Here is a 20,287-nt window from a genome sequence, read left to right on the forward strand (position 1 = left end):
GTGCCGGTGTAATTACGGAAGATCAACTGTTCTGCGTAGCCAACAAAGAGAGAGATATAGCTGGGGCCCATAGGGGTGACCATGGCTACCCCTTTGGTCTGGAGGAAGTGGGAGGATTCAAAGGAGAAATTGTTAAGGGTGAGGACCAGTTCGGCCAAACGAATGAGAGTATCGGTGGAAGGGTACTGTTGGGGACGTCGGGAGAGAAAACAACGGAGGGCTGGGAGGCCCTGGTCATGGCGGATGGAGGTGCAGAGCGATTGGATATCCATGGTGAAGATGAGGCGTTGGGGGCCGGGGAAACGGAAGTCTTAGAGGAGATGGAGGGAGTGGGTGGTGTCTCGAACGTTTGTGGGGAGTTCCTGGACTAGGGGAGATAGGACAGTGTCAAGGTAGGTAGAGATGGGTTCAGTGGGGCAGGAGCATGCAGAATGGGTCTGCCAGTGTGGTCAGGCTTGTGGATCTTGGGAAGGATGTAGAACTGGGCAGTGAGGGGTTCCCGGACTATGAGGTTGGAAGCTGTGGGTGGGAGATCTCCTGAGCTGATGAGGTTCTGTATGGTCTCGGAGATGATGGATGTTGATGGGGGTGGGGTCATTGTCCAGGGGGCGGTAGGAAGAGGTGTCCTCGAGTTGGCGTTTGGCTTCAGTGGTGTACAGGTCAGTGTGCCAGACTACCACTGAGCCCCCTTACCTGCTAGCTTGATGGTGAGGTTGGGATTGGAGCAGAGGGAATGGAGGGATGCGCGTTGTGACGGTGCGAGGTTGGAGTGGGGGAGGGGGTAGACAGGTTGAGGCGGTTAATGTCCTGCCGGCAGCTGGAAATGAAGAGGTCGAGGGCAGGTAATAGGCCAGCGCGGCGTGCCCAGTTGGATGCAGTGTGTTGGAAGTGGGTGAAGGTGTCCTTGGAAGGTGGGCGGGAGTCCTGATTGTGAAAGTATTTGTGTGTTTGTCTCTGCGTGAGTCTGCGTGTGGATGCAGGTCTGGCAGATTTGTGATGCTAAAAGAGATACAACGTCGCCCACAGCGACAGGGCCAGAGGGTGATAGGCCTCAATGATTCAGTCTGGGATGCAGACAGGGAGGATTGCACGTCACAGCACCATCCAACCTGACAGCGCATGTGCACACACAAACACACATACGGAAGAGTTGCAAATAGACTTGAGTCGGTCAGGATAGAAGTGTGCACCTCAGACTGAACCATTTTATCAGGGGATGAGATAATTTATTGCACATTCAGTAACTTGCGATGTTTTCTAATGCTTAAACATTGTACGAGAAAGAATCGAAAAGTCTGAAAAAAGACTCAATTGTGGTTGGAATATCGCAGGAACAACATCGTTTACGATCACCTAAACTGCTATGTGCTTCCAAATATACTATTTGGAAAACCAAACAACTATGCAACGTTCGAGATTCACATCATTTGGTGTCTTCTCGAAGAAAAAAACTGCCACTCATGCAATCCTGAGCGGCCTCCAGCAGAGTATAATGTCGTATGAATATATTTAAAAAACGGACAGAGAGACAGGTGGGAGACTTTGATTCCAATTTTAATGGATTTGCTCGGAAAACAAGATTGCAGAGATGCAGACAGAAGTACACACAAGCAGAGACATTGACACTAATACACAGAACACATTCACAAAGAGATAAACACAAATATGGGCACATACACACAAACACACGAATCCCCTACCCCAACCACGCACCCACAAGCACACAGGGGTATATGTATGTGTATTTAGAAATATGTGTGTGTGTGTACATACATATACTTGTAAGTTCAATCGGCAGAGAATTGGTTTAGTTCAGTTGGCTGAATTGTTGTTTTATGAGCAGCGTGACGCCAACAGTATGGGATCAATTCCCATTACCGGTTTGAGTTCCACATGAAGGAATTTCCTTCGCCACCGTTTCCCTCACCTGCGATCTGGTGGCCCTCAGGTTAACTCACCACCAGTCGTTTCTCGCTAATAAAAGTCCAGACCCTATGATCTGGTAAGACTAAGACTACACAATAATTAATAGGCAATCAATTGTCAGTCGGAGAAGGCAGGTGAATGACTTGGAAAAACATTTCAGTAATGATAAGTCGAATAGCTTCATTCTGCTCCAGTCTCTCATTGGCATACGAAATTATGGTGGGCAGAATTGTCTTTCTGCGAATTCAGTGGAGGCTAAATTTGGAAAGTATTTGAGTGAAGCGCATTAATGGGAGTGTGGTCAGGTTTGAGGAGCTGAATGCTCTATATCTGTTCCTAATAGTTGTGTTTCAAAACGGCAGTGATTTATTTGAAGGGAACAATCTTTGAGAATAAGGCATTCCCATTTCGGACTGGGATAGAGATATTGCTTTCTCATCGGGATTGTGCAATCTGTGGTGTTCTCATTTTCAATATGCTGTGAGGATTGGATGACTGAAAACAGTCAAGGTTGGGTTCCAGAGGCCTTTGAGGAAAAAGTAAACAGGCTCAAAAGGGATGTTCAGCCACTCTCATATCAACAATGAGCATTCTGAATTTTGCAGCAGGCTCGACGGACTGAAGGGATAACTGGTTCTCCTCACCCATATGCGCTTAGCATGGCTGTTTAAGCGGAAGTTGAAGATCCCATTTATCCATTCTGCCCTCGATAGATTTACACAAGAATAGATTGAAATAATTCAGCCCTTTAAGTATATTACACAGTATCGGTTGGGTAGGGGGGGCGCAAAGCCAAAGTTTCTCGTCAGCTGCCCTGCAACAGGTGAGCCTGGTTAACTATAAGGGAAGAAATATTCACGATAAATGTTTATTTTCATGTGAACCATGAGGTAGTGGAGTGCCTCAGGAATCAGTGTGAGGCTATCGACTATTTATAATCTATACCAATGAATTGGATGAGGGGATTGATTGGATTGGAGTTCAATTAGTTCATTCACTAAGATAGTCATTTAATTGGACATGGAGACTCTGCAATGGGCAAAGAAAGACAGGGAGGTTAGTGATAAAATCTTCAGCAGTAATGGTATAACGATGATTCGTGCTGTGACGGACGTACAAAACAATAATGAAATGCTTACATGGAGAAAAAAATCGCAATATTCTGTGGTACTCAGGGATTTGCATGTTCCAGTACAAGAATAACTTAAACTTAGTCAGGAAATTTGGCAAATGATAAAGAAAATGTATGCAATGATGCAGTTCCCTACAAAGGCTATCAGGTATAATCATAGGGATGCTTTATTTCATTTGTACATGGCAATGCTTCGATTATAATCTGATGCATTGAATGTAGTTCTGAAACACTATTCTGTTAGAAACATATGCAATTGATTTAGAAGATTTTCAAAGATGTTGCACTTTACTCGTTACTAAAATGAAGGTCTGATGGATATATAGAGTCATACAGCTTGTAAATAGACCGTTCGGTCCAGCTCATCTGCACCCACCAGATATTTCAATCTGATGTAATTCCATTTGCCGCATTAGGCACATAACCGTCTAAACTCTTCTTATTCATATACCCATCCAGATGCCTCATAAAGTTTGTTATTGTATCCAACTCTACTACTTCCTCTGACAGCTTGTTCCATACGCACACTACCCTCTGCATGAAAATCTTGCCCCTATCAACTTGATTTCTGCCCTCGAGTTTACAGACTCTGAAAATAACCTAAGCTGTTTACCGTATCTAGATCCCTCGTGGCCTATACAAGTCCAGGGCATTTCAGGTATGAACGTGGGAGATATTCGTATGGAACCATCTAACCTAATTAGATTGCATCATAAGCATAGCCGGTGGATAAGAAAATGAAACTAAGCATTCAATTTTAAGAAAACCTACATTAATTTTATGGCAGGTACCATGAAGACATGGTTTTGTTGTAAATAAGTTCATGCAGGCACATGTAAATATGTAATTTCATTTTAAACTATGAATCACTCATAAATTGAGAAAGACCGATGATGTAGTCATACAGTTAGTGGAACATTCAACGAGACTCTACATGGTTCCGGGTGATTTTCGCGTAACAGCAACATATGATAGCTGAAAACCAATCAGACATCTTTTTCACTTATGTAGGATTCCTGTTTGGGATTCAATAGAATATTCCTAATGCTTGCAGCAAAGGAAATTCAGCTAAATCAAACTGTTCCAGGAAGACACGCCAATGCCAGCAGCTGGTGTGAACAGAATAACTTCAGAGGTAGATTAACAACTGAGACAATCGCAATTTTCTTTTTGTCATGATATTAACTCTTATTTGGACGAAGCTCTTCTGAACTAATATTTTGCAGGATTGTGCACATTTCTGTGTCTCAGAAAAATAAATATTGATGTACATATTGTTAATGTAGAAACTGTTTATCATTTATCTTTCCATGGTAGCTCGAGTAACTTTGTTTTCGAACTTATCTTTTAAAAATTTAACAATCTGCATGACTTGCTAGTAACATTGAACCTAACCCAGTCTGAGACCGATATCAATTGCCACAAGACACATTTGGTCACCTATCACCTTCTATGGAGAAGTGGGACTAGAAAAGGAAACCGTGACTCTCCAACTGCAGTAGGAAGAGGAATCAAGAGAAATTCTCAAAAGGCCGTTTGCTGGGAATTCTCTTCTTCACAAGTCTGTGATGCCTGTGTGTGCGCATTTATTCAAAGCTGCGCCTCAGTTATTTTTTTTGGAAAAGTGACTCGACGATCATGAACCACAGATGGGAAAGTGAAGCCACAATCTGATCAGCCACAATCTTTGTGCCAGGTGAAGCATGGAGCAACTCCTGCTCCTCAGTTCTACGTCACCACATTTCAGTCAGCTCCTCAAAATCGCTAGACAGGAGCAGTTGAAGGCCACTTTCTCCTTGTAACTGATGCACAGAAAAAAAAGCGGAGAAAATTCAGCCCCTGCTCACAGTCAAGCATGGTTTGATATGAATTGGAAAACGTTCATGGGGGAAGAGCAGGTGTTACAGTGAAACATTCCCCTCGTTTCGTTTCGCAGAATTTCCCCTATCTCCATTTATTTCGCCATGTTGTACACCAAGATTCACTATAAATACATGCCTGATGGCGCACCCAGTCATTACTCGTAAAATCGTTCGGTCTCTCTGACTGCAAAATACCTTCACAAATCTTCTAGGAAAATAAAAGCAGTGAAACCACTAATAACAGAATGAAAGAACATAAGAAGCAGGTGTAGGTCGCTCAGCCCCTAAAGCCAAACTTTCCTTTCAATCAGATCATGGCTAATCTGCTCTCGGCCCCAACTCCTGAATTGTCTGACATGTAAAACATCTATCGATACCTGTCTTCCAAAATTCTCAGTGATCTATCTCCCGTAACTCTCTGGATAGGAGATGTCCCGACCGTCACTACCATCTGTAAGAACGAAGCACTCACCACAAGCACACCGTGATCTATTGGCATGAATAAAATATATGCACACAAGGGAAGAGTATCAGGTTGTCATATCAAGCAAGATTTAACTGAGGTTGGTATCAAGTAACTCGAAGAAAATTGAACTTAATGGCAACCAGGAATAATCTCCTCACTGGTTGGAGTGATTCAGAACACTAAGGAAATGTTTGCGGTTCATGGACATCTGCCATCTCAGTGATGGGACATTTCTGCAGGCGATCCCCAGGGTAGATTACTCGAGATAAACATCATCAGCTGTTTCATCAATATGTTACGCCCATCATAAGATCGGATGGCCACTGAAGATTACACAATGTTCACAACAATGTGACCCTCTCATCTCCTGAAGTGGTGTATGTTCATGTGCGGCAAGAATCGGACAACATTCAGGCTTGTGCTGTTAAAAAACTGTGGGTAAAATTCATGTAATAGTACTGCTAGACAGTGCATATTTCCCCAGAAAAAGTAACGAGATCATTGAGCAGCTCAAGATTTATTTATAGGAATTCGATGAAGCTAATCAGCCCCTCAGCTATTAGATAAGAGGGATAGTCCATTCTCTCCCTCCTGCTGTTTAAACAGGAAGAGAAAGAAACTAGTCAAAATGTTGAGCTGTTAAGCAGGAATGAGCGGTCCCCAAATCATGTCCTTGAGCTTCTTCAATTGGATCAGGAGGGCTCCGTCCCTCAGGCCCCTCAATAGGAGGATGATATCAACGCCCCAACATGACAAACCAAGAAGCAGAGACTGGACGGACAGACTGCTCCACGTTGTTCCACCTGGCTCCAGTGTTAATGGTACACAATGCTATTTTATTGTGGTTTGTTGACGGTGAGGGCGGACAGTGGTTGTTTTGTGCCGACTCTCAAGAAGGCAACCTCCATCTCCAATAAGACAGGCGAGTGTTCTGTTTGGAGGTCAGAAGCTGGTGGAACTTGCTACCTCTTTCAAGAATAAGGCATTATGCCTGCTGACAGATTTATGAACAACATGATGTTCAGTGAATGGTCACAAACCAACTGCACACTGAGATAGTGGGAGTGTATTCAGAGCCTGGAGCTCTGTCTCACCAAATATGGGGGCCCCACAGAGATACGTAAACTACCAGGCCAGGTATCATCGCGAAAATGCAATATCTTATGCTATCAATGAGTGTTAGTCCATAATCTTCAACATTTAATGCAATCTCCTCTTATTCTGTCAGAGTGCTACAAATTGAACACTTATTTCATTTACGCTCTCCTCATAGTATCATCAACCCAGGGATTAGTCTGGTGAAAATCCTTTGCACTGTCTCTGTGACGTGGAGATGTTTGCCTATAAAGGAGCGAACCTCTGTCCAGAATACCCCAAATACTGCTTCAAGAACTCTATACAGCTGTACGAAGGTGCCTTTACTCCTACCACGATTCATTTTGTAATGTAGGAAAACAAACAATTCACTGTACTGAGTCATAGATGGCCTGCATGAATTCTGTTAGTGACTTATGACCAAGGGCATCAAGGTCCGTTTCGAGAAAAGCGCTTCCCTACTTCTCACCTTCGAAGAAATACAAAATGAAAAGGACTGTATACGATGCGCACATCATTTGTTGTTCAAATCATTTATTTGCGTTGTGAATAGTGGTGTTTCAACGACTCGTGCATGTGATACAAATGAGTAGTAGTCTTCAGAACAGAACAGGGACCTGCTCCCAGTACTCTGTCCATCATTCAATTCTCAATTCATTTAGTATATTCTCCCTTACGTTACACTGTTAGTTTCTTCACTCACCTGTGCGCAACCATGTGAAAATATCTTCTCAGATGAAAATACACCACCTCCACTGCTTCTCATTCCTCGATGTCACAACCAACATCCTACATAAACTCCAGTAATTTTATCAAAAATAATTTCCCTGTCATGAATCTCGGCTGACTCTGCTAAATCATATCATTATTCACCGAGGGTCTGGTTATCGTTAATTACAAAAAAATGCGAATATTTTTCTCATACCCAACGTCAAGTTATCTATCAGTTGGTTTTCTGTTTTTCCACTTTGCGTTCAGACAGATTGCTTTACAGTCTGTAGGATGCTTTTCCATCATCTAAAGTGTTTTGATGAACTTTTTCCTCCCTCATAGAATTAAGGAATTGACAGTGCAGAAGGAGGCCATTGACCTGTCTTGTCTCTACGAAATCCCAAAAGTGTTATCCAGCGAGCTCAATTCTCCAACACTATCTCTGTAGCCCTCTAAATTCATCACTCATCTTGTCCAGTAGCTTACTAACCTTCACTACCATGAACTTTTCCAATACATAAACTTTCATAACTCTAGTTTTTGGATGTTCCTCACTTTCGCCAGTCACCCTGTTCTCTAATATTTCCAAAAGACTCGAACAGACAGCCCGAACAACTATCAAACCAAAAATCTGGGCCGCTACGTAAATGACACCTTTGTTATCACAAAATGAAACAAGATGGAAGAGACAGGTAACATCATCAACAACACCCTCACAGGTATAACGTTCACCAAGGAGGAAGAAACCGACAACAGTCGAAACAGTCGAAACAATGGACAATGGAGAACTACAAACCTGTGTGTACAGAAACACAACAATAACTGAATAAATACTTAACTGCACTAGCAACCATCCCAAGACACACACACACGAAGCTGTATCAGAACACTATTCCAACGATCCACCACACACTGCAGGACAGACGACCTTCCGAAATCAGAGTATAACCACCGATACAACATATTCAAGAAGAACGGATACTCAAAAAATACAGTCCGCAGATTCCTCAGGAACATACCACATCAAAGAAGTCTCAGAAATGACAGCCACACTACTGAGACATCTAGGAATGCTAATAGCACACAAACCCACCAACACTCTTAAACAAAAGCTAACAATTTTAAAAGGCCCAGTACAACCCATGGACTAAACCAACGTCATCTACAAAATTCAATGCAAGGACTACCACAAACACTACATAGGAAAAACAGGAAGAAAGTTAGCCACCAGGATACACGAACACCAGCTCACTAGACAAAGACACGACCCTCTCTCCCTCGTAGCGCTACGCACGGATAAAACAAAGCACCATTTCGACTGGGACAACACATCTATCCTGGGACAGGCTAAGCAAAGACATGCCAGAGATTTCATAGAGGCCTGGCACTCCAACTACAACGCCAAAAGCAAAAACGTAGATCTAGATACTATCTATCACCTCTCAGACAACGAATAGGAAATAACATTACCACAAACCCCAGTAACCCCATCCAGGACAAGCATATAAATAGAAAGCAGGAGACAACAGCTTCGCTTCACTTGGAGGTCGCCACTGATGATGTTACCGAGCCAGGTAATGAAATGTCTAGATACCAAGCTGCAGCTCAGTGAGTAAACCTCTACCCCATTTCCAAAAGATTTTCTGTTGCTTCCACTGTGGAGACACAAGCAACATTTTTACCTCGAACAGAGAAGGCCTCTGTCACGTAGAGGCCACGTGAGAGGCTGACACGGTGTCATATTGGTTAAATCACCCACACATGTCCAGAATGTTCTAGAATCAAAATATTTGTTTGGTATTGTCAGTACAGTTTTCTCTCTGGTACGAATCAACAGGTTATGCTGAATGAGGTTACAAAGCTCTGTGACCTCCACATTGTTGAAATAAACTGGCTTCACACTTTGGACCTGGATAAGACACAACTTTGGGAAATAACTAAAATGATAGTGGAGTGACTTGGCCCTCCCTGTGACGTCTCTGCAGATCCAGACAATTGGTGAATGCAGTGTCTTACACCTTGTCCATTGTGGGGATACAAGACCCTCAGATCTCCCTGAACAATCCGAGCAGCTGAAAACACAAATCCAAGGTTACCAACCAGCGAACTTCCTCTGACTTTCCAATAACAGGAACAAGTCAAATCTTCACGTACATGGTGCACCCACTCAGTGTTAAAAATATCATCCTCTCATTAGTTTGCATTCCTGGCTAAGCACTGGCAGCCTGCAGTGGTTCAAGAAAGCAGCTCACCAACACCTTATCAAGGGCAACTGCGAAAGGGAAACATATACTGACTCAGAAATAAAACTGATGAACCATAGTGAATAAAAGAAGATGACCACACTCAAGGAATAGAAACAGAGGAAACATAACTCACTTTAAACAGGGACATATACTGACCTTGGATGATACACAGGAATATGGGAAAAAGTGAAAAATCAGTGATATTGAGCTCATATTTTAATTCCATCCCAGATGATTATCAACAATCCCTTTGCTGATTCCTTTTTCTTTCTCTCTATTTCTTCATATATTAGATCACTCCACCAACACGCATTACACTATTTCCCAGCAACTTTTAGACCTGACCCGTGATCAGTGTACTCAAAATACTGTTTATCTGTCAACAGAGGCTGCCAAATCTCTCCCGTTCCCCCAGCACTCCGGTTCTTTCTGTTTCAGATCACCAGTACCTTTCTTTGTTTGATTTACCCTTTATTTTGTTATTTTACGGGATTTCAGCATCGCTGAGAAGGGCAGCATTTGATGACCATTACTAATTTCCGTTGACAATGACCGTTCCACGAGGCAGTATAGAACCAAGCAGATTGTTATGGGTATGAATCACTCTTAATCCAAACTCGGTAACAATGTTATATTTTATTACCAAAGGATATCAGTAAAACAGATAGGTTATTATACAAAATGCTGCTGATTTGATGGTGACAGTGCGTGAAAATTGTTCTTTTTAATTTCGGTTCTTATTATTTGAATTTAAGTTCTGCTACCAGCTGTGGTAGAATTTGAAAGTGTCTTTCGTGTAGTGACCTCTGACCCTGAATTATCCATCCAGCGACTTTCCTACTCTGACATATTGTCCCCATTATGAAATAAATTTGGAGACAAGAGCAAGTTTGTGATTGAAATATGTGTAACTGGATCAGTGACCAGCAGAGAACTGGAACTGTAAAGTCTGATCTTCATCTTGGCTTAGATCATGGTTTATTCAGCAACCGCACTGATGCAGAGTTGGAGATTCGGGCTATTATGAAACAGGTAGTGGACAGGTATGGTGGTGGAAGATAATTCAAGGTATAATTCAGTTCAAGATAAAAACGGTGCTTGCTGTCTTCTTCTCAGATATTTGTGAGGAAAAGTTGTGAAATATACAGATAATGAATGGAGTTTATAATGAAACTAAATACAATAGTTTCTTTGTTTACCAGATATGCAAAGCAGAAAAAAAAGAATTTCAACATGGTTTCTGTAATTAATAAATGAGCACAATTAGAGGGACTTACCAGGAATACCAATAGTAGCGAGGACTGGATAATAACCTGCCTGAATAATCATGAGTACACATCGTATCTGTCTTGGTAAATCTGACTTAGTTCTGTGGAACCAGGAAAGACCTTTGGATAAACGCCTGTGCGTAATTGTAGCATTCCAGTCCATTGATCTCAGATTCTGATCGATTGTTAGAATATTCTAGTCGAATGTTCTCAGATTCTGATCTCTCGCCCTGTCTCAGGAGCTGCTGAACTCTGTTGGTGACAGAGTTGATGCATCTCTTTCTACAATGGCATAACACATTGAATACAGAACAACAACCATCAAGAAATAACTCGTTCCGAGCTGGTGCAGAGATGATGGTCTCGGTAACTGCGACCTTTGTTGTAATTTTCACGTGGAATCCTAAACATAAACAGTGAGATATTCGGCCCATCGCACCTACAGTGACCTCTGACGAGCACTGCACCCAGAACCACCTGCTATCCTATCCATGTATCTCCTCAGGCTATCCTGCCACCTCCCCTATCCCTGTACTCCCATAGCCAACTCAAGTCGCTGCAGATGAGCAATTTAACATGGTCAATTCTCTTAAAATGTACATGTTTGGACTGTGGGAGGAATCGGGAGCAGCTAAAGGAAGCACTTACAAACAAGGGAAGAATGTGAAAGTTCAATACAGACACGAGACTATCATGGTACATTTTTACCAAGGCCCGTAATTCTATACGACAGCAGCGCTAACCCTTGAGCCACCGTGCCACCGTGCCACGCTGCGTTCCTGTGACAAGGAATACTGGGGAACATGGAACTCTGAAATGCAAACAGAAAATGGTGACGAAATTCATCAGATGACTCAGGATCGAAGAGTGAAACAGAACTGGCATATTGTGTCTGATCTGACTCTTTTCTGAAAAACTCATATTGGTCTCAAAACGTAAATTCTGTTTCTCGCTGCTCAGATGCTGACAGATGTGCTAATGGTTTCAACTGTCTTTATTCTATTGGACTGGACATATATCTGACCTGAAAGTAGATGGTGAAGCTGCCATTTCAGTTGACTCTCAAGCATGTGGTAACAGAATTTGAACGTAAAATTAAAATAAATTGTGTTTGACAAATTTCTCAATATCGATAACGTCATGAACTCTCATAACTTGCCATGAAAATGTTGAAATCAGTGGCCATGATTAGATTAGATTACTTACAGGGTGGAAACAGGCCCTTCGGCCCAACAAGTCCACACTGACCCGCCGAAGCGCAACCCACCCTTACCCCTACCCCTACATTTACCCCTTTAACCTAACACTATGGGCAATTTAGCGTGGCCAATTCACCTGACCCTGCACATCTTTGTGACTGTGGGAGGAAACCGGAGCACCCGGAGGAAACCCACGCAGACACGGGGAGAACGTGCAAACTCCACACAGTCAGTCGCCTGAGTCGGGAATTGAACCCGGGTCTCTGGCGCTGTGAGGCAGCAGTGCTAACCACTGTGCCACCGTGCCGCCCACTTGATGTCGCACAATCAACCCCCATTTAATCGATTGAAGTGAAAACTCCGATCATTACCTCAATGTCATGTCGTTTCCTCATGTCACTGGGTTCGGATTCATCTAGCAAGTTCTCAAACATTATGAAACATAAAATAACTTGGCATATTTATACAGGACACATTACTCCATGAGTTCTGAACGTACTAGCATGGGAATATTGTATTTGTCAAACCGAATCATTCTGCAGAAGGTGACAGAGAGCTGTCTGAACGATGCACATACGCACACAACTGTTTTTTTCGCGACATTTCGAGATGTGTTTAACAACTGATAGTGAATTAACAACAAATTAGTCCCAAGACAGAATGACATGTTACTTGGAAGATAACTTGCAGACTTTTTTTTTCACTATTCCCATGACTAGTGCAGAATATTCTCTAATGCGGATTTGTCATAATTTGGTCAGGGTCCTTGATGCCACCTTCCGTCAAGTCCTGCTTCAATGGAAAGGGAGTTTACTCTTATCTCACCTCAAATTACACTGGAAGATCCATTGAAAGAATAAAGAGCAAAAGATGAGAAGACTGTTTTATTTAATAATGTCCTCAAAATTTTCAAAAGTAAATTGGGCACGGATTTTTAATTCTGCCCGAAGATTTCTGTCCTACTGGCAATAAGATTCCTTGGTTAAGCTTTGTGAAAGAGGGGCAGAAAGAAGCTCAGTATTGGCCAAAACCATTCAGTTCACGGTGCAGCAGTAGTTGGAAAAATATTATTGTCTGTAGCTGTTGGAAATTGATAATTCCAAACTTATCATTCATTGATGACCTGCAGTAGCATAGAAATCAGCAACTTTCAGCATCTAGCTGAGAGTAAAAAGCGAAAGTGATGGTCAGGGTAAGTGGGAGTAATAGGAGAAGTGGAGTGACATACAGTGCAGGAGGTGTTAAGGGAGATGGTCAGTGGAAGTGTCTGTAGTAGTAAACCGCGCAATGCAAGGGAAGTATATGTTAAAGGAAAGAGTAGGAAGGCGAGGAGGTGGTGTGGCTGAAAAAGCATCAGTGGCAAAAAAAAGCATGTGTTTGGAAAAGTGAGATTGATGGACAATCAAATATCACGGTTCAGGAAATCTGGTATCTGGTTTCCTTTGAAAATTAAGAAAAGATTTCTCCTACTTTTAAAATTAACACTAGATTCTTGTTCATATTGTACAATCACTCTGCATTTTTGTATGTCTACCAAGTGCACACAACGTTTTTCTTTGTCCCCAATGCATTATTTCAACATGACGTCATTAAAAAAAAATCAGAACGGTGGTTGTTTCTTCCATTAAATTGCTTCCAACTTAACCCAGGGATGAGAACGAGGAAATTGATTTTCTACACAGTGTTTAACTGTAGAATTTAATTCAACATTTATTCTCATCGCTCTAGCTCTTTCAAGCATACTTAACGAAAGAGTCTGTCCATCCTGCAGATGAAAAAAGATCTTCAGATCTGACTACTGCAGTGAATGACATAAGTAATAAGCTGCAGGTGCGCATAAAACGGAAATGTTACAATGCACAGTGCCAAAAGCTTGTCTAAAATTGGTGATGTACTAGCCTTATGCATAATACATCAAATTAGATTACTTTCAGTGTGGAAATAGGCCTTTCGTCCCAACAAGTACACAACGACCCTCCGAACAGCAACCCACCCAGACCCATTCCCCTACATTTTATCCCTTCATCTAACACTACGGGCAATTTAGCATGGCCAATTCACCTGACCTGTATATTTTTGGACTGTGGGAGGAAACCGGAGCAAACCCATGCAGACACAGGGACAATGTGCAAACTCCACACAGACAATAGTCTGAGATGGTGAATTGAACCCGGGTCTCTGGTGCTGTGAAGCAGCAGTGCTTACCACTGTGCCACAGCGGAGCAAAATATAAAGGCAGAATTCAGCTCCATGTCCAAAATACGATTTGTGGCTCCCTCATAAAAGACCTCAATGGCATCACGCTAAAAATTCACGAATGGAGAAAAATAATCAGGAGAATGGTATTCTGACTTCTTCCTGTGTAACAACTTGTATAGAACAGGAAGAAAATCAAGTTTTGTTTCTGATATGCATAAATGTTGATGGTTAGAATGTACGCGATTGAGGGGGTGTTGTAGGATGATAAACAATGCTGTTGTTGACACAATGCTTTGCCGGTCGTTCACAACGTGGAGGACCGTGTTAGGTTACTGGAGAGTACAAACAGATTGTTCAAATGGGCAGATCAATGATCCCCCCTGTACATTGGAAGAAAAACACAAGACAAGAGAGTATTCAACCATGAAGATAAGCTAGATTTGCTTTTCGAGCAGAGAAGATTGAAGAATGAACCTGACAGAGGTCGTGAGTGTTACGGACAGAGTGAACAGACAGTAGCTGTTCCCCTTAGTAAATGAGTTAAAAACCAGGGGACACACGATTAAAGTGAAAGACAAGGTATTGTGAAAGTATTTGTGCAATCTGCTTTCAATAAAGAGGATGGTATGTGTCCAGAATGCATTGCTTGGGAGGGTTGTTGAAGAAGTCAACGTTACAAATCTTATAAAGTACTGGTATCATGAGGGACATAAGGAGAGAGGATGTGTTGGGTACGCTAAATTATATTAAGGTGGACAAATCCCCAGGACTGGATTGGATCAATCCCAAGTTGCTGATGGAGGTGAGAGAGGAAATAGCAAGGGCTCTGTCAGAGATCTTTGTCGCCTAATTAAACACAGGTGAAATTCCGGAGGACTGGAGCATTATTAATGTTGTTTCCCTGTTCAAAAAACGATTCTCAGGATATTTCAGGAAACTCCAGACCCGTGTGCCTGATGTCAGTGGTTGAAAAGTTGGTGGTGAAGGTATGGAGGGATAGGATCCATTTCTATTTGGTAGATAATGGTCTAAACAGTGATAGGCAACATGGTTATGTGCGTTGGCGTTCGTGCCTTACCAACTTATTAGAATTCTTTGAAGAAGTGACCAAGTTCATAGATAAAGGTTGTGATGTCTATGTCATATACTTGGACTTTGGTAAGAAGTTTGATAAGTTTCCCATGGTAAACTAATGAAGAAAGTGAAGTCACATGGTGCTCACAGTCTTCAACCTAGGTGAATTTAGACCTAGTTGAGCAACAAGAGACAGAGACTAGTAGTTGAAAGGAGTTTCTCGAAATGGAGAAAGGCGACCAATGGTGTTCCGCATGGATCAGTGCTGGGACCATTGTTGTTTGTGATGTAAATAAATGATCTGCAAGAGGACATTGATGGTCTGATTGGTAAGTTTGCAGACGACACGAAGATTGGTGGAGTAGCAGAAAACACAGGGGACTGTCGAAGAATACAGGAAAATATAGATAAACTGGAGATTTGAGCGGAGAAATGGCTGAAGGAGTTCAACTCCGGGCAGATGTGAGATGATGCATTTTGGGAGATCTAGTTCTAGAGCGAACTATACTGTAATTGGAAGAGCTTTGGGAAATGTCGATGAAAAGAGAGATCTGGGAGTTCAGGTCCATTGTAGCCTGAAAGTGGCTGCACAAGCAGATAGAGTGATCAAGAAGTCATATGGTATGCTTGCCTTCTTCGGACGTGGTGTTGAGTAATAAGAGCTGTCACGTTATGTTAAAATTGTACAATACATTGGTTCGGCCGCATTTAGAAGACTGTGTACAGTTCTGGTCACCACATTACCAAAAGGATGTGGGCGACATGGAAAGGGTGCAGAGAAGGTTTACATGGATGTTGCCTGGCATGGAAGGTGTAGCTATGAAGAAAGGTTGAGCCGGTTAGCTTATTTTCATTAGAAAAAAGGAGATTGAAGGGGGACCTGATTGAGGTTAACAAAATCATGAAGGGCAAAGACAGGATGGATAGAGACAAGCTTTTTCCTAGGGTGAAGGATTCAATAACTGGAGGTCACGCTTTCAAGCTAAAAGGTAGAAAGTGTAAGGGGGTTTCACGTGGAAAGTACTTCACACACAGAATGGTGGGCGTTTGGAACGCGTTGCCAGCAGAAATGGCAGAGTCAAGCACGGCAGATTCGTTTAAGATGCGTCTGGACAAATGCTTGAGTAGGTGGGGAGCAGAGGGATACAGAATCTGGTTTCCAGCATCTGCAGTCATTGTTTTTACCATCGGAATAAAGACTATCAATTTTGTCATCAGTGGTAGGAAATAATTGAGAAAATTCAGGTTGAATCCCAAAGAAAAGAAAGATTACCTGGGTTGGGATTAGACAATCATGGCTGACGAAGGTAGTCAGGAAAAGTATCACTGAAAAAGAGAGAACCTATAAAGTGGACGAGAGCACTGGGAAATCAGAGGATTGGGAAGTCTACAAAAGCAAACAGAGGATAACAAAGAGAGAAATAAGGAAGCAGAGGATCAAATATGAAGGTAAGCCAGCCAGTAATATTAGAAATTAAAATTTAAAATTCTTTCAATACGTAAGAAACAAACGAGAGGGAAAAGTAGAGATTGACCTCTCCAAATTGATGCAGGAAGGCTAGTGATGGGAGATAAGGAAATAGCTGAAGAACGTTATAAATACTTTGTATCAGTCTTCGCAGTGGAAAACATGAGTAATGTCCCAACAATTAAGGAGAGTCAAGGGGCAGTGTTGAGTATGGTGGCCATTACAAAGGAGAAAGTAATTATAAGCTGAAGTGTTAAAATTGATAAATCTGCTGGCCTGGATGGGCTGCGTCCTAGAGCTCTGAGACATGTGGCTGAAGAAAAAGTGGAGGCGTTGTTTTTAATCTTTCAAAAATCACTGGATTCAGGGAAAGTCCCAGATGGTTGGAAAATCGCTGTTGTAACTGTCTTGTTTAAGAAAGGATCAAGACAAAAGATGGAAAATTATAGTCCGATTAGACTAATTTCAGTTGGAAGTACAGGGACGAATTAGAAGAAGTAAGCATGGGTTTAGTCAGAGGAGGTCGTGCCTGACAAACCTGTTAGAAGACATTTAAAGAAATAACAAGTAAGTTAGACCAGAGAAACCTAGTGGATGTTATCTACTTAGACTTCCAAAAGGGCGATGGAAAGATGTCTGAGTGGAGGCTGCTGAATAAGGTGAGGGCCCATGGTGTTCGACGTCAGCAACTGGCATGTACTGAGGATTGGCTGTCTGACAGAAGGCAGATATTTGGGATAAAATATTCTTTTTCAGCATGGCAGCTGGTGGCAAGTGGCGTCCCGCAGGGTTCAGTGTTGTGTCCCTAGCTGTTCACTTTATACATCACTGATCTGAATGAAGAGACTGTGGCATTCTGGCGAAGTTCGCCGATGATATGAAGTTAGGTGAACAGGCAGATAGGTCGGAGGAGGTGCGGAGGCTACAGAAAGATTTAGACAGTTCAGGAGAATTATGCAAGAAATGGCTGATGAAATTCAACGTGAGCAAATGTGAGGTCATGCACCTTGGTAAAAAGACCACAAGCATGGATTATTTTATAGACGGTGAGAAAATGCATAAAGCCAAACTACAAAGGTATATAATAATACTCGTATGGGATTCTCTAAAGAATGATTTGCAGGCTGAGTCCGTGGTTAAGAAAGCAAATGTAATGTTGTCATTTATTTCGGGAGGGTTGTAATGTAAAAGCAGTGAAATGGGACTGATACTTTATAAAGCTCAGGTTAGGCAACATTTAGAATATTGTGTCCAGTTTTGGACGCCCTCAGGAAGGACATAATGTCACTGGAGCGTATCTAGCCGAGATTCACACGAATGTTTCCTGGAATGTTAGGCCTTACACATGATGAACGGCTGAAGATCCTGGAATTATATTCATTAGAGGGGAAATCTAGTAGAAGCTTATAAGGTAATGTATGGCTGAGAAAGGGTGGACGCTGGAATTTTTTTCTGTCAGGTGAGGATACTTGTACTCGTAGGAACAGCCTTAAAATTGGAGGGCGTCAATTTCAAACGGAAATGAGGAGACATTACTTCAATCAGAGAGTGGCGGCCCTGGAGAATTCATGGCAACAGAGCGCAGTGGAGGCTGGGACATTAAATGTCTTCAAGGCAGAGATTAATATAATGTTTAATCTCACAAGGAATTAAGGGATACGGAGTTTGAAATGCCCATCTGCAATGATTGAAGGGCGGAGTGGACTCGATTGGCTGAATGGCCTTATTTCCACTCCTGTTACTAATGGACATTTAGAATCATTAAATATGATCAAGGCTGAGAGAGACGGATTCTTTAAACAACGGTTATGGGGAAAATTGCAGGGAAGTAGAAAAGGGGAATATCAGAATAAATGTAATGTTATTGAAAGGAAGGTCAGACTCAGTGAGTGCTAGGAATGCTATTGCGCCTCTGTCTGATGATATTCCCTTTCCAATAGCCCTGTGTTCACTGGAACATCAACCTCTCTCCCTCTGGAGTGAGGCACAGTTTGGAATGCAATCAACGGATTCATGGAATTCATAAATGCAATACTAATAGCCAGAAAGGACCAGCAGAGGACTGTGATGATGCAGATTGGTATGGAAGACCTCAGGCAGATACCCTCCAAGGCCAACCAATGACCTGCAGTGTGCCGTAGAACATCCTGGGTCTGCTGGTGAGGAGTGCTGAAGATGCAAACTCTACATCACTGTCGTATCTCCGTCCTTCACAAACCAAATCTAAACAGACGGGTGGAGGGTGGAGGGATGGAGTGATATGCTTTTGCTTAATTTGTTGTTAACAGCGTCAGAAGTAAGGGTTTGGTTCGAGAGATTTTGGATAGCGACTGTTCAGCCAAAAGTACAGGTTAGCTCAGGTAAAGTCCTTTAAAATTCCGTCTTACAAGAGTGAGACGGCAGTTAGAGCAGTTGCGTGTTTCTTCTGCTGGATGCAGGAGCTCAGGGAAACTGCTACTATCCCTGATGACTACATGCGTTTGAGGTTCACCCGTCTGCAGCTCCTGGGAGAATGTTTTAGGGAGCTGGAGCTGGATGCATTCAGAACCATTCGAGATGCTGAGCATTTCATAGATAAGAGATTTAGTGAGGTGATCACACCCATTGCCCTCCTTATGTAATGACTGTGGTATCCCAGTCCCACATACCAATTCATGCCCTGAATTCATCAGCCTTTCCTGTCATCCCTCTTGCATTGAAATAGATGCAAGGTCCTTGCTACTTGTCATGTTCCAGGCAGAGAGGAGCTGGGTTACAACCCTGAAAGGCAAAGGGAGAAGGCAGAGTGAAGGAATCCCTTGTGGCCATTCCCCTCATAGACAAGTTAATTTGTTTCAGATAATGTTAGGTGGATGACCATTCAGGAGAAAGCAGCGGTAGCAAGGTCGGTTTGCACTACAACTGGCTCTGGGGCACATCAGGAAAGTGGAAAAGTAAGGGGGTTTGCTTAAAGATAGGAGACTCAACAGTTAGGGGGCAGACAGGAAACGTGGTGGCCGCAAATGGGAATACAGCATGGTGTGTTGCCTCCCAGGTGCCAGGGTACATGATATCTACAAGTGGCTGCAGAACGTCCTCGGGGGGTGTGGGTGTGGGTGGGGGGCGTGAGCAGCCAGACGCCATTGTACATTTGGTATAAATGACATAGATAGAAATATCAATGAGGTCCTGTGGAGTTTCTGCAGAGAGCGAGGGGAATCGTTAAAAACCAGGACCATGACAGTGATAGTACAAGATTATTTCCAGTGTCACGTGCTAGTGAGGGAATGAACAGGAGGATATGGCAGATAAATGCGTAACTAAAGAATTAGTGCATTGTGCAGGGATTCAGATTTTTAGATCACTGGGATCTCTTCTGCGGCAGGGGTGACCTATTCAAGACAAACGGTTTGTCCCTGGATTGGAGGGGGGTGGGGAGCACCGAGGTTTGGCAGTGCTACAAAGGAGGGTTAAAACTCTAATTGGTAGGAGAAGTGGGATCCTGAACAGCTGGGAAGCAAGTCTGAGGCAGGAAGGAGACATAATAATCAAAAAAATAGTAATTTGGACATGCAGGTCAGGCTAGAACACAACAGTGAGCAAGGAATGTCTGTTGGATTGAATTGGTTCTGTTTCAAAGCAAGACGGCTGACAGGTAAGGC

This window comes from Chiloscyllium plagiosum, unplaced genomic scaffold, assembly GCF_037043375.1.
Source record: "Chiloscyllium plagiosum isolate Xiang-an unplaced genomic scaffold, Cpla_swu_hap1 HiC_scaffold_45, whole genome shotgun sequence".
NCBI classification, from domain to species: domain Eukaryota; kingdom Metazoa; phylum Chordata; class Chondrichthyes; order Orectolobiformes; family Hemiscylliidae; genus Chiloscyllium; species Chiloscyllium plagiosum.